This window comes from Patagioenas fasciata, chromosome 1 (genome assembly GCF_037038585.1).
Source record: "Patagioenas fasciata isolate bPatFas1 chromosome 1, bPatFas1.hap1, whole genome shotgun sequence".
Lineage (NCBI taxonomy): Eukaryota > Metazoa > Chordata > Aves > Columbiformes > Columbidae > Patagioenas > Patagioenas fasciata.
The window spans coordinates 136,426,097-136,442,459 of NC_092520.1; the positions used below are offsets into that span (position 1 = coordinate 136,426,097).

At 36.4% G+C, this 16,363-nt stretch overlaps 1 protein-coding gene across 2 annotated transcripts in view; it reads left to right on the forward strand.

Moving 5' to 3' along the window:
- Positions 1–16,363, forward strand: part of AEBP2 (AE binding protein 2) — a 49,072-nt gene that overhangs the window by 2,457 nt on the left and 30,252 nt on the right. The window lies entirely within an intron of this gene.

Sequence of the window (16,363 nt, forward strand, 5' to 3'; positions counted from 1 at the left end):
TCTGATCCTGATCTTATCTGAGTGCATGTCAATTTGTGGGTTTGGGAAATAACAGAAATAACTTGCAGGGTTTTTCTGGAAGTACAGTGTCATTTTGTCTTGTTTGTGCACTGCAGAGCTAGTGTGCTACTTTCTCTGTCATTGTTCTCATGGTTGTCTTGCTATAGTCACACAGTTGAATCTATGTGTGTACTTGTTGTTGCTCCTTTCCAGTACCATTGATACAGACTCGGTTGCAGGAGTGAGACTCTGCATTTAGTGTTTGAAATAAGGGCTGCGCCTTGGTTTTAATCTTTGCAAAGTTTTATCTTGAACTGCCAGGCTGAAAACTTGAGGTGCTGAGTGTAGATTTTGTGCTGTAATTTCAAAGCCTGCTTGTTGAGTTAGGTAGGAAAACAGCAATGCTACCAAGAGTGCCATTTGTTATTCCTTGGGATGGAAAATTTCATTTTGTTTGCACTCCTTCCTGCAGCATGGTAGAATGCTTTATTATTTTTCCCACATGTAGTCCAGCAAGTCACTTGCTTGACCTAGTGATCCAAATGATTACTGCTGCTTGGAAGTCAGCCACAACATACTCTTGTGTGTTTTAGATGATCAGACAGACAAGGAGAGTGTTGCAAAAGGTAGGGGATGTGTCGAAGAACTAGAGTGTGTGAGGTGAGATGGTGAAATAGCAGCTGGGAGCAGTTTAGACTTATAGGTGGAGGTACTGGTTTATGATAATATTTTAAAATCTTTAAAGAATTAATCATTCAATGATTTTGTTACCTTTGCATCAAAATGTAAGCTCTGTAACTATTAGAAAATGCTATTGTATCTATTAAGTGACATTTCATATGAAATAGTATATTGTGCAGTACTTCATGACCTTTGTTGACTACCTGTGTCTCTGAAGTCCTAAGACACTTGCTGTCTCACCTCACAGTGTGTTGTAGAGTATGATTACCCAAGGGAGGGAAAAGAGAAAACGAAAGAAAGAAATTGAACTAACATGCTTGAATTTACACTCCCTGTGTTAAGAGGAAGCTGATAGAAGGGTATACTTGATAAAGATTCTCTGCTGTAGGCAGGTTTGGTAACATTTAGAACATGCCTCTAGGCTTGGGATTTTTTTTTTCTTGTTTCCTCTTTAGAAAATTTGAATAAAGAAGAGGGTGTGGTGAGAGGGCCTGAATTCCATGAGTGATCAAATTCGTGTTTCTCTGTGTACAGTTGTTATCATTTTCCACAATGATCAATGTGTTCTTTCTTTGATTTTTAGTTTAGCAATATCAAATATAAAATAAACTACAATTAAAACAGCTGATAAATCATACATATGATCAAAATATAACTACAGTTGGGCAACTTCTCTTACTAATGTTTTGAATGTATTTAGAGAGTATCTGCTAACAGAATAAATAATTTGAGGCATTACTGTAGGAAATTTGTTTGTTAGTATTTAGTACAACACAAGAAACAGTTATAATTATGAATATCGATGCCCTGAAATTTATGGTAAATTTTAACTGGCTATTTCCATGCACATAGACAAACTTGTTAAGAAAATATCTTCTCATTGCACCCGCCTTCCCTCTCCAGCGCCCCCCCCCCCCCCCCCCCCCCCAAAACAACCCCCAACCCCCAAACTGATGCCTAGGATAACCAGGTGGCATTTTCAGCTCAGAGGTATTAGTCATGAGAGTTGAGAGCAGTAATTGTGGGACTAGTAAGCATCTCGTTGATGTGTAATCATTCTAGGTTTTTCCTGGGAATTGTATTAAGTTCCCACTACTGCGCTGAAGTTTGTCTATGACTTGAGCAGGCTCAGATCAACTGGCTCAGTAATAATAGGCTGCATGCGAGTGCTGATAATTTTCTTTTGCCTTTCCCTACCTTCAGACATGTTCTGAAAGAATGAATGTGTTTCTCCAGAGTTCTCTAGAACAGCTAGTCTGATTACAATGCTGAGAAACATTTGATATGACTTGAAAAGAAAGAAATAGTGGTTCCATTAACTATGAACGGTCACAGGAGTTTAGCATTATGCCACAGGTAGTGAAGCTAGACCTAAGCAGATGCATGGATTTGGGTATAAATCAGCTGATCTGAATGCAGTGAAGATGCATCTGCAGCTCCCTGATGTCTTATTACTGAACTATAATATTTACTTACAAACACTTAGTGTTAGATTACTTAAATCATTTAAATATTGTTTACTAGAAGTATATTTAAATCTGAAATAGTTTCATGATTGACACTGGTAGATCTTGCAATTGTAATAACATCTTTAGCAGAAATATGAGTTGTAAAGCTATATGAAGGGCTTTTTTGTGTACCCTTGTGAATTTGTCTTGCATCTTTGTGCTCTCACCCAGACATCACCCCTGGTATTCCATTCATACATCGTCTTTACCCTTTTTTACCAGTTTATCCTTTGCTCTCTCCTCATACTGACTAGGCAAGGAGCACTGAAAAAAAAAAAGTTTTAGCTGGAGGTATCAGCTGTATTTGCTGAATGATATATAGGTGCTGACTGACTAGCTGATAGACCAAATGCAACAGGTTGTCATTGGACCTGTGTAGCAATCGTTCCCTCAGGCACAGCACTAATTAGTGTCCATCTTTTTTCACTAAGCAGGCAATTTTCATGCAACTTGTAAGGCTTTCTTTTTCTTTTATTTTCTTTTCTCTCGCTCTCTTTTTTGTTTTTATCCTTTTCACATTTACTGTTATTCACCAACGGAATCTGTTATTGCGAGAGATTGACTCAAGACTTGTAGAATACTTCTAGAACTATTATTCTGTTCCTCTGTAATAAGCAAGCAGTTTTGAAAACAGATGTTTCAGATAAGTCTTTTTCAATAATCAGCCTTTTTGTGCTGCAGATTGTGAGGTTTGTTCATTTTATCGAGTGAAATGATGCAGTATGAAACTAACAGATTGAAAGCGAAGAGATTTATACTTGAGAAACCCAGGATCTAGTCTGAGTTTTTTTAAATCTCATTGAAAATTAAGGTCTTCTCAACCATTAGTATATATGCTGATTTTAAAATGCTAGTTATTTAAAGGTTTAAATATAATCTTTATCTAGTTTTTAAACTTTTAAAAGTGAAGCGTTTTCACGACCGACTAGGCATTTACATGTGAATTGTATGAGTGATATTATGAAGGCAAAATAGTAAATTTGAAATATAATCAGGAAGGCATATGGTACTAATACATATGCTTCATATATCCATGTGACCAGATTAAGAAGTGCTTCAGGCCTCTCTTTGCTGCATAGTCTCACTTGTTCCAATCCAGGAAGTAAAGAATCATTCATTAGCACTCATGGCAAGATGGTTAAGTCGTTACATTTTTTTGAGAGTGTGTGTAATATTGATGTGTTAGAGTAGGCTATATAAAATTACCTGAGTTTCCAAAATTGGGCTAAAAATTATAGTTTCAGCATTTGACTGAATTTGTTGTTGCTATTATTTGCTTTCAAATTGCAAAATAAACCCCTTGTTTCTGTAATGGTTATGTTCAGGCCTTTCTGGCACTGAGAAAAATAGCTTTTGATGGGAAGACAAAACAGCCCAGATATTTTGTATGGTGAGTATCTTTATGACTAAAGCTGTTGGTTGGTATAATTGAGTGGTTAACATGAGGTCTTTTTGTGAACTAGATGAAAGAGCTTGATATAATGAGCTGTTATAGTTATTTTATTAAGATGTAAATATACTTCCTAGAAGTTGAGAAAGACATTTTCCTATTCAATGTAAGAGATAAATGGTGTTGCTTTTATGTTGGATTTGTATATCCACACAGGTCTGTGTGCATTTGGTTCAAGTTTGTGACATCAGTAAGTCTGACAACTTCTGAATATGAGGTTTGGTCCTTTCAGGGAATTTCCTAGGCAGTAGGGGAAAGAACTGTCTTGGTCTCTTCCCTCCCCCCCACCTCCCTGCCCCTTCTGTGTGTGGGGGGGGTTTGGTTGTGTTTTTTTTTTTTTTTTTGTGTGTGTGTGTGTGTGTGTGTGTTTTTTTGTGTGTGGTTTGTTTTGTTTTTTTTTTTTTTTTCCTCCTGCCCCTCCACTTACCAGTTAGGCTAAACTGGAAGTTACGTGTAGCCTGAACATCCATTTGGCAGAGATGTGACATACTCATTTCTGGACTTGCTCACAAATAAACCATTTGGGATGATGCAGTAGAAATGTTCTACCATAGCCACTCTTATTCAAATCTGCACAGCTTTCCAATAGCTTAGTACATTTATGTGTTTTTTGAAAAAAGCCATCCAATAGAGAACAATAGTTAGGGAATGAGCAGTATGCAGAGGTAGCATGAAGGCAACAGTATGGAAGCACACCTAGAACCCATTGCACTGGACTAGTTGTAGAGCAATCTGTTATTGGGTAGGAAAGTGGGGACATGGCATAGAAGCGTGCAGATAGAGCATTTGACATGGGAATACTCTGTTCCCATTTGCTTGTGGCAAGGTGAAGATGTGAGATACACACAGAAAACTTTTGGTATGGTAAGGACTACGATGTCTAAGAGCCTGAGGAAGAAGCAAGAGCTTAACCCAGAGGAAGTGAAAAATGGGTCTCTACTGTAAATGAGCTGAGTAATTGCAGGGAATCTTTGAAACAGGTGGGATCATAATATCCAGTTAATTTGTGCAGGAGAAGGGAGCAGAAGTGAGTAAGGAACTCCTTTGTGTCAACAGTGAGGTTTTTTTCCCACTCTCCCAGTTGCTATTTGGTGGTATGACTTGCAGAAAAACAAAAGTGATAGTTTTGGAAGATTGTTTGGCTTGTTTTGTTATCTATCTATATAAGCAGTTCCCTTTTATAACTTTATATGCGTCCTGTCTGGAGTTGTTCATGTTTAAAATATGAACATGTTCAAATAAATTTGTTTTGGAAAATAAAATACAAAGATTCCATTTTATATTTGTTGGTTTTTTGGCATTTTTTAATGTACTAAGATAGTGTTTACGAATCTCATGATTTTCAAAACTAAAAACCAATAAATAACTGGGGGAAAAAAATTGAAGCCTGCCTCTGAAGATACATTTTTCCCTTCATGGTGGTAAATTGCAAACAAAACAAAAAAACCCTAACCACCACCACCACCAAAAACCCCAAGCCACAACAACCAACCAAAAAACAATGGACCTCCAAAACCAAATCAAAAATCCCAAAAGACCTGGGATTTATTTTTCTTTTTTTTTTTTTTTTTTTTTGCTGTACTAGAGTTTGAGATAAATATCTTTTGCTAAACTTCAGTTGCTGAAGTTTAATGAGTACTTTCTTTAATAGAGGGTTAATTAAGGTATATGCAAAGAGACTGAATAATGATAGAAAAGCAGATTTGTTGTGACCTTGAAAGTCCTGTTGGCGACCTGATGCACTGTAGTAGAGTGCTGTGATTCAATAGTTTGTGTAGTGTCAGAGAGTGTAATATGAACCTAAGTTGTTTGAGTTTAAAGGTTTGTTAAAGAAAAGGTTATCGGCACATATAATAGTAGTATAATTTATTAAATATACTTTACCTAAATAAGAGTATAGCATAAAGAATCTGCACTTGTTGTTAATGTTGTTCAATACAGCATGTTGTACAAATTACTGGCTCCCCTGTAAAATTGCAGTGAAGTCTTTATTTTGATTATTATAGTTTATTGTGCTGTAATCATAACTTACACTACAAATCTTAAGAAAAGAAAAATCTTAAGGGTGCAAAGAGAGTATTTTCATTATAGAACACAGTAAACAGAGAAACTTTTTAAAAAAATTGGAATAAAGCTATGTTTGGTATGTCTTTAAGTATACTTCCATAGGCTAACTTGCATGCCAAATTGTAGATTAGACAATTTGTACAAGTAAACATGGTGGTAACTGAAACTGGAGGGTTTTTTTAGGTCTTAGGAGTTTTGTGTCTGGTTTTGGTCATTTTGTCTTCTGCTCATTTTCAGAGTTTTGTGTTGTGGGCATGCGGGAAAGCATCCTAAGGGTGGGAGAATGGAAGGATAATAATTACAGGGGGTGAAATTTCGTTGATGCTGTGCCTGAAGTCTAATCAGCACTGGAAGTTAACAGCCTACTTCATACTCATTATCGTTCTCAGAATGGAAGGCAAGGTTCAAAAAAAAAAAAAAAAAAAGGCAAAAAACCAACCAACCAAAAAAAACCCTCACAGTTCTTTAACAACTAAATGTGTTTGTGTTTCTTTTGTGTTGATCTTAAGCTGTGCTAGTAAATGTACTGTTATATCAGTAAGAGTTGAAAATTATAAGCCGCTTGTTGCTCTTCCCTAACTTTCCAAGGAGATTATCAAGTTGAAGATAATGTGGTTCCCAGAAATGAAAGTCAGTTTTATTTGTATCTTCAAGGCAGAACCACTTACAGTTTCTTGATTTATGTAATCCTTTTGCATATGTAGTCTTTATGCTGTCATGAGTTATGCATGTTTTACCTCCTCTGCTCTCTCACTGCTCTTCTAATATTGTGATATTCCAGGTTTCTTTCCTGTGTTACCTATTCTTCTGTATGCTACAAATCCCTGATAACCTAAGTTTGTTATGTAAATATTATGAGCCCAAATATTGTAGGCCTAACAATTTAAATAATCAAAATAAGTGATCCAGGAGAGTGGAAACAGCTCTAGAGAGGTTGTGATTCATAACACAGTTTCTCAGTCTTGTTTTGTTTCCTGTGCATGTTTGTTATTTTAAGTTCCTAAGATTTCTCTGTCTTGAAGAGCTTTTCTATCTTCCCCTGGTTTTGTAGTATGACTCTGAAGTGTTTCCAGTGTTGCTCCCTTTTCTAGGTAATTATACCTAATCTAGACATCGCTTTACTCTAACATAAGTTGCTGCTTCAAGAATAATTTCACAAGAAGGGTTTTTTTTGTTATCACTTGTCATGCTGTATACAATTCTCTGCCTTGACCATTCTGTTTGCCACTACGTTGATTTCTTTGTAGTCATATAATGATATAGATTTTCAATAAAGAGTTTTGCAGACTTGTTTTTAAGATTGATTTATGAATGCTTTTTGAGTCTTGTCCATTTTGAGAAGTCTTTGTTAGAATAACTTAATCTGTGTAAAGCATAGGTTTGATTTAAAAAAAAAAAAAAAAGTCTAAGTGATTCAGAAGCACAGATGCTTCCAAGTGAGCAGATACTCTCTTGAATCATGTAGTCCTGGAAATCATGCCTTTTTCCTTTATCTAGAAGTTTCCTTAATGTTGCTTTTACTTATTTAAAGGTGTCCAAGGTGCTTCTGGAAAATGCTAGACCACCAAACACTGCTATTTTCCTTCTCTATCCCTCTTAACTTTTTAGTATTATATCTATTACTTGCTAGGTTAGTTCTCCCTCACTTTCACAAAATGACTTTGCTGACATATGCATTTTTGTTTATCCTAAATTTCCTCCCTTGCCTCTGAAGAGCCATAGAGTCAGTTGTGTTGCCGGATATCAGGGACCTTTGTGGATAGGAGCTGCAAGAGCAGATGTGAACAGAGGTACTGCCTCTAGAACAAAGTTGTTGACTTTTACTTCATGTAGTTCTGGCGTACTGTTTTGATCCAGGTATTCTAATTTCTTGTTGCTACATAAATTATCTTTCTGTTTGGCAGCCATTTAATGTTCTGCAAATTATTTTTGTTCTGGTTTTGTTTTGATGGTGGTTTATCCACATACCCTTTTTTCTTAGTGGTGGTAGATTTTCCTGAATTCAGAAACTGATCATTATCAGTCATTAAATTATTTTGAATGCGTCCTATTTAGATTAAAGGCAAATGGCTTTCTCAGGAAAAACCGTAAAACAAACAAAACAAAACCAACCAAACAAAACACGCCCCCCACCACCTGTTTAGAAATGCGAGTAGCTGAAGTTTTTTTTTTTGTCTACTTTGATTCTGTTTAGGTGGAAAGAAACTGTAGGAGCTCTGAAGCATTATGGCATTTCCATGTCATAGTCAAATTACCTCTGTTAAAATAAGGCAAACTGGTTTGCTTGTGGAACATAGGTGTTTGATTTGGGGAATTAAATTGATAGATCATGAAAATTTAGTAGTAGGAGTGTGTCTGTTACCAATGGAGTTGCATCATAAAATACCAAATTCACCAAAGACCAGGAGAGGAACAAAAAACATCAGACAAATGTTAAACTTTTCTACTCTGTTGCTGGCTCACTTTTAAATCATTTGAAGAACATAAAGCAAAGATTAATTTAAATCTGCTTGGACACCTGTATATAGTTGCCTTGAGCACTGCATTTTATTGCATGCTGGTACCCTGATGCACATATTTTGGCAGTAACCCATAAAGAGGTTGGCATTAAATTTTGCTTAATATTTAGCTTTTGCTGACCTTCAATAAATATTAATACAAATACATATGAGTGTATTCTTCCTCTCCTTTCATTTAGGAGGCAATATAGCAGTTTCTGTTATTAAAGAGTTGTATCAAGTTCAGTTGTACCGCTAAAATTGTTAGCTTTTAGAAACGACATTTGTCCTAAATCAGCTTTTAACAGCTTTGGTCTGCAGGTCCCATTTCTTAGTGGATGTGAAAAAGTAAAAGTTAATAATGTGATGCTCTTTGGAGAAGACAGTGTCTCTCCCATGTTTGGAAGTAATAGAGATTATATAAAAAAGATACATAAGATTCCAGGGATGGATGGAGGAGCTTCCTATCAAATATTTGAGCTCAGGGTTAATAATTTGATAATTTCCAAGCTTTGTGAGGATTTATCTTCGCTTGACCATTGATTGCATTAGGAAGTAGTGAGTGTAAATCACTTTGAATTTGATGGCCTCAAAAAACTGTACAACTTCCAGGTGGCCTGTTGTTTTTGTGGAGCTAGTCCATTGGACAGAACTATACACCAGATTTTTCTACTCCTTGTCTTGGAATGGAATAGCAAATAGAGTAATAGGGAAACTTATGAAGGTTTTTGTTTTCACTTCTTTTCCTAGGGAAATAAAAATAAGGAGGTGTTGAGTTATGTCACTATGCCTGTCATTATTATTAGTTTTTCCTCTTTCAAGTTTTATTATTTTTTGATTTGGTGTTTACAATTGAATGATTGTGATTGCTGTTTATTGTCTTTGGGGATATGTGATTTGGTCTTCCATGTTGTAAAAGCTTTCCTGTTGTATTCTAGCTTTGAACCCTTGAAGTTGCTGTAAGAAATGACTGTCATTTACAGTGTTTCCATTATTCTCAGTTTATTTTATCTGAGTGTTACAGTTCAGCTTTCTTTCTCAAGCTTCCCTCATATGGGTTGGAACTTGTAACTGAAGCTTCATGCAGAAATTACAGGGTATTTAACTGACTGGTAAAAGCTAAAGAAACTAGCAGGGTATTTTTTTAATCCTTAAAATATTCAGCTACTTCCAGTGAGGTTTGTAGTATTTAGATTCTTGAATGTTAATCATGCTTTTCATCTAGTGGGAGGCAATCTTCTGTGGATTTGATGCTTTATGACTGGATTATTACTGTATACTTTAGAATAAACTATTTCTGACGATTCCTCTCCTGCTTTAGGGTAGTGTACAGCTTGATGGCTAATCAGTAGTGTTGGTTTTAGCAACTCTGCAGTGTGTGTTCACTGAAATCTCTGCTTGTTTTTAATTTGATGCATTACAAGATGAGGTTAGTTATTATAGGATCTGTCATAGTTGTTTCCTTTGGTGTTAGCTGAAATCAGCTGGGTCCTTTCCTTACCTACAGAACATCTGGGGACTAGAAGCTAACCATTCTCAGTGGAGGTACTGTAACTCTGAAATGAGCTCCTGTTGATCAGACTGAAGTAGTGCCTATTGACCCTCAAGGGCATGGTATAAGGCCCATCTGTTAGGTCTGAATTTTGCCTGAGGGAGGGTTACTTCAGTTAAGGTCTAGAGGGAGTATGTTTAGCAGACATTAAAAGTATAATAGCAAATTGATTGGGCTTTTGTGCATGTGTTCAGTGCCTGGCTCTACTGTTCCTTCCAACTGGACAGTTGCTAATGGGGATTCATAGAAAGGAAAAATGAAATTGTACTGTTCTTATTTTGCTTTTGTTGATATTCCTTCTAGATAACAAAAAAGAGACCTAAAAATTTTGTTGGCCTTCCTTTTCATTAAATTAAATGGGACTACTTGCAGTAGTGAGGAAATCGATCTCCTTGGAGAGCAAAGTGTGTGTCAGGAATGATGTGGAATACACTATTTCCTTTAATACATTAAATCACAGGCTTGTTACGTTTTCATTCACATCTAACTGTACACAACAGTTAGTGCCCAGATGCACACATGGTGAAATAAATGGTTTGAAATTTGTGCATTTTAAATTGAGACTAGTTTGGATTTTTTTTTCTTCCTTTTAGAAAATATTCATGTTTATATGACTCCAAACAATGGCTTAATTTTGCTCAGATCCTTAAAGGAAAGTAATAATCTGGGACTTAAAATTCTTTGTAAACTTTTCTTTTCTCTATAAAGTGAAAATTACTTGCAACATCTTGTAAGATTTTAGCTATTATTTTTTTGTTTAAGTTTCAGGGTTGTTTGGACTGCTTTAACCAGCTATATGCATTTGGTTTACATGCACAAATAAATTGTGCAGGCACTAACCTTTTAACATAAAAGCGATGCTAAAAAAAACCTTGATCTGCTTAATTTTAAATATATATTATTTCCAGTTACAGGTAAAGTAGGTACAGGTAAAAATAAGACCTGAAACAGTGCCTTTGGGGTACTGATTTCCCTAAGCTTGTGTTAATGTTTTTGCTTAATGAACACACTTCAAATGTGAGTATCATTTCCAAGCTGTTGATCTTTTGGTAGAGGGAAAAATTGCAGGAGGAGGGGAAAAAGGTCTGTCTCTTCTGAGAATATTTTCTGTTTCCAGTTCTACTTTGCTGCATTTGGAAGGCATTGTTTGTCAGTGTTTGCAGATTTGGTAAAATGAGGTGTGGGCTCAGTAAGGTATTTTAGAAAGGCATTCAGTTCTTGCCTCTAAGGCTGTGATTTTTTTTTTTTTTTTTTTTTTTTCCCTTCAAATTGATTCTGGTGCTGGGATTAGGATGAAAGTAGGGATAACATAAGCTCGAAGACTATGTTGTGCTTGCTGTAACAGTTTTAAATTTTAGTAATTAGTCGGTCTTTTCAATGGTGCTTCTTAAAAACAGCTATTGTATATGCAGGCTCTCTCCAGCAGTGACTGTTTTTGATGCTCTATTGTTTGGGATGACCCCTGAGTTGAACTCTCTGAAACTCAAATGTCTAATGTTCTTCATCAGGCTATGGTCTATAGATCCATTACAATGGAGCTGTAGCCTGCTTACAGCTTGGGAGCAAACCCAGACCTGTCTGTCACTAGCAATAGGGGAATGCCACAAGCGCTTAAGTTCTACTCGTGTCATTCTGCTTTGATAGTGGCAGTCAGGATTTAAACAGATCTCCTGGTTGGGGAAAAAGGGCTTAGAAAAAGACAGAAAAACTTAATTTCACTTATATAGCTAAAAAATTATTTCAACTGTTTTGCTTTGTTACGAGTAGTTTGTCAGAATATCTGTTTTCCTTACTTTGTTTTTCTCCTCTTTGATACACATTACTTTCCCACTCACAGGCTTTGTGGATTTCAGATGAGAAAGCAGAAGGATGTAATTTCCATTGCTACATTCCCTTTGTTAAGGAGCTTTTCCCTCTCTTGGATCATCTCAAGCAGATAGAAATTCAGATTGGATTGAAAAGCCCTATTCATAGATACACAGGCACTCTTTTGGTATTCTAGCCCTTCTTGGGTGGAATTGACGTGCTTCTACTCCTTTGGTCAGGAAGAGACTCATGTGGACTAGATAGGATGGTGGAGTGTGTCCGTGCTTGTATGTCCTGCCCTTGCACCCTTTCTGAAATCCCAAAAAACAAAAAAAGTCTTCTCAAGTCAGTGTCTTCTCTGATGCTACAAACTTTTCCATGAAAAGCTTCATAATATTTTCTCAGTATGTGGAAGACTAGAGAAAGTGTACACATTCTTGAGCTGCACAGGGCACTGTGACAAAGAGGAAGGTTGTTGCTTGTCTTTCACAGATTCTCTTTGCAGCCTTTACCTTTTTCCTGAGTGACCCAGAAAATTGTTAAGTGGGAAAGACAGAAAATAATTCTAGCTTCTCAGTACTGTGAAGTGCCTGATCACCAGAAACTTGTTGGTTCTGGTGACCCAGAAGACAAAACAAAAATAATGAATTTTACAGTTTTATTTAATGGGTTATTTCTGGAGAAGGAATGTGTCACAGCAGTGAGTTTCTTGTGTTTTGATGGAGGCTATCAAGAGAACCACCAGGAAAGGAGTGATCTCTCATTGTGTGACTCCCAGTCATTTCTTTTTATAAGCAGTTTAGCTGTTTCTCTTCTTGGTCCTGTTACAGCAATACTTGTCTGTACTCTTTAATGTCTTACATTAAGTTCTTCAAGCTAGAAGAAGGGAGGGAGTTCCCTCTTAAACAAAAAGCTGATCATGCAGCTGGACTTGAGCTACATTTTTTCCCCCATTTTTAGACTTTATCTTGAATAGCTTATAGATTCATATTCCACTGTAGCATTTTATCCTCAATTTCCAAGAAATTCTATATGCTACTACTTAGTTTAAAAAAAGGCTGTCCATAGCACTTACTCCAGTTCCTCTGATAAGAAATTTTGAAATTGCATGTGCAACTCTAATCTGTTAGCCCTTAGCAAACACTTAGGCTATGAGAACAAAACCAAGCAAACATTTAAACTGTTAAAACTAAATCAGCTTTCTAAGTGCTTTTGGTTTCTAATGTCATTAATAACCCTACTTATCAGAATATCTTTTTCTGTGCTGGTAGTACTAGTTGCCTTTTCCATTTTTTCTTTAAAACAGGAGTAATTATCTACAGGTAGGATAACATTAAAACAAAAACCCACCAAGCACCATCAACAGAAAACCCCCCTAAGTATTTGCATTCCTTAGGCTGTAAAATTAGAGACCTGTGAATTGGTATCATAAGGTGGTTGAGGTACATTCCATTGCATTTGTAATATGAAATAAACTCTCGTGCTACAGGTTCATCAGTTTGAGGTGTGTTGTGTTTTTGCCCGTGAACTGGAGAAACCACACATTTGTGCATGAGTGCATGCTTGTGCTCCCTCTCCCATCAGTTATTTTATAGAACTTGTTGTGGGTTATGTTTTCTCATTACTTTCCTGCTACTACTTGGGTGTAAAACCAGGAAGCCCATGAGAGAACTGTGCTAAATACCCCTTCATAGTCTGTCCTTGTGGTCACCAGCACCATACCTCCTCTTAGTTGGAAGTTTGTTTATCCTTGCTTCTGGGGTTTTTCAGAATGAGACTAATGTTGGTGGATGTAGAAACTCTGACTGCCAATAGTTCGGAAATTAGAGCTCCTACTTTAAGTACTGTATTTTGGTACCTTTCAATTGTGACAAAATTATGGCTACTTACCCACGTTAAATGGTCTGAGGCAGTTGTTGCATGAGTGCTGTATCTGCAGTGCTTTGCCATCCTTGGTTAAGCAACTTCCTGTTGGAACCACTGATCTGTGTAACATTACTGTGTGCGACAGAAGTGGTCAGGCTCTGTGCCATCTTGTATGCATTCAAACCTACCTCTTAAGTATTGATATTGAGAAAACTGCATTTGGATAAGTCAGACTCAGGTGTGTGGGTGGTCACATTTAATTATTTATTCAATTTTCCTGTCATCATGTTGGTAAACTTTGCTTTCATAACACAACTTTACAGATTTTTACTTTTGGGAATAATTTTTGTCTTAAGTATTAGCTGAGAAAGGAAGGGATGTCATACCCCTAGTTGCATCTACTGTGGACCTTGCATGATGGAAAAATTGGGGTTGCTTGCAATGTATTTTACACTTAGAGCTTCTGACAATTTCCTGCAGAGATCCTAAATTACTATTACCAGTAGTTTTAGTTAGTGGCTGTTAACTCTGTTGGTACTGGTAGCTTCAGCTCAGTGCTAGTTGATGTTGATTTTTTTTTTTTTTTAAAGTTTCTGGTAAATATGAAGTTTTTGGGAAAGGCAGTGATATGGAACAGATTTGAAGCTATATCTCTTGGCCATTTTTATTTGCTAGTCATGGATTGTGATCTTTTTTGAAATTGAGTGTGGGGGGGAAGCATATGGCATTTGTATAGCATTTAGGGAGTATGCATTTGATTTATTTAAACAAAAAACCATTGAGAAGTTCTTTAAAACTTTAACTTGGAAAACAAAGGCCTACGAATAATAGATTTAATAATAGGTTTATTTTTTATTTATTTTTATTTAATTTTATTTATAGGTATATTTAATAATAATAGCTTTAATAGTATGAATAATCAGCTTTAATAATAGGAGAAAACTGGCTGGTTGCAAGTTTTTCAAGGGATCTGCACTTGAGATATGGTAGTCAGCGTTTTCATGAATGTTACCTTGCTGATATTGCTCAGATCAGAATTCGCTTGTGAAGCCAAGTTCCTTGGGGTAGTTAAAACTGAAGCTTAACGTATTGGTAAAGGGAATCTGTGATTTTGAGTAAGGCAAAGCGTTTTTTATTTATAAATGCAGTGGAATCCACATGAGAGGTGAGGGATGGAAATCTAAACAAAGCAAATATCTGTGATGAATTCCAAATCTATCACAGGAAAAAATGGTAGCACAGTAGTGATTGAAAAAGAGAAGCTAAGTAAAAGCTTTTAGAGCAACAGAGCAAACATGCTAATGTTTGCTAATGCATCTTCAAGTTTTTAATAATGGCAGTTTTTGTTTCATCCTTTTCAAAATGTGTAATAGAACAATAATGGGTATGTAAACAGTGGTGGTCAAAAAATACGAAACAGCACCTGTACCTTTAAAAGCAGAATGTTTTAGCATAAAAATTATGTGCAAGAGGTGGGGGAAAAAAGGGGTATGATATTAATACAACTTAGAAAGTCATAAATATTATGTAGAGCTGAATAGGAAGTTATTATTTTCTTTCAAGTAATGTAATTGGATTTTTTTCCCTTGCATTTTGCTCAGAAGAATATATATAGACACCTATGCAAAAATTACTGCTGCATACATTTTTGCTGATACAGCCCAGTATCTGTGTGGCCAATAGAAGTGATACCTCAACTCTTCTTGGCACTATTAAAACTGTGTCTAGATTACTGTGTCCAGTTTGGGACTCATCCCAGATACATACAGGAGAGGATCTGGTAGAGAGTCTGCGAGGTGGTTAGAAGACTCAAGCAAATGCTATACATGGAGAGGCTGAGAGAATGGATTTCTTCAGTTTGAGGATAAGAAGGGCAGGGTTATTGTTCTTTTCACTGACCTGATAGGGAGGTTTAGCAAAGGAGGAGTCAGAGTCATCTCAGCCCTACATCTTCCAAGGATGAGAGGCAACAGGCAGAAGTTGCAACACTGGAAATTTTGATGTTGGGAAATTTCCCCTCCCCCACAATGAAGTTAATCAGACATTGGGAAAATTGTTCAGAAAGGCAGCAGAAACTCCAGACTTCAAAAAACGCCCGTTAACAACTAAATTGGACAAGACCATAAGCAGTCTGGTCTCGCATGCTCCTGTTTGGGCAGGAGATTTGACCACCTGAGGTCATTTCAAAGATGAGCTGTACTGTAATGTTGTGGGTTTGTGGAAGACAAAAACATAAAGGTCCTAAAAGGCAAAGAACAGGCTCACAAGGTTACAAAAAGTACATCAGTAGCTAGTTAATGTTTATCCAGGAAAAATATCCATTTAACTACATGCCTTCTTGTTTATATATGGAAAGAATACACACTCTGCAATGTTTTTTCTGGTCCAGTTTGATACTCCATTCTGTATTTGCCAAGATACAGAGCAGAACGGCTGATGGAAATGACCCCTGCTGGCCATATCCCCACTAGTGCTGGTTTTTGTTTTCTGGTGCTTGTTGTTCTGGTGTTTGTTGTTGTTATTGTTTTAAACCCACACACAACAAAACCAGAAAGCATTAGTTTAGACCATGTATGTGATAGACACCATGCTGGAGCAATTTTTCTTCTGGGAAACAAAAATAACGTATGGCTGTTTAATGTAGCTTAAAAATTACTGTAGTAATAATGAGATTTAATTTTCACACAAGTCAGTGAATGGGAGCATTTTTCATTCCTCCCTTTTGTTGCTCATGTCCAGAAGAAGTTACATTGTCAAGTAATAGTAGCTATTTCCTGACTTTACATTAAGGTGATGAACTGCAATAAACAGTAAGTTTGTATAAGAGTTTCTTTTCAACCCATCTAAATATATTTGAAACAAAGCCCCAAAGAGATACAATTTTTATTTGTTCTGTTCACATGCAACAAATGCAAACTTTGCCTTTTTTTTTGTT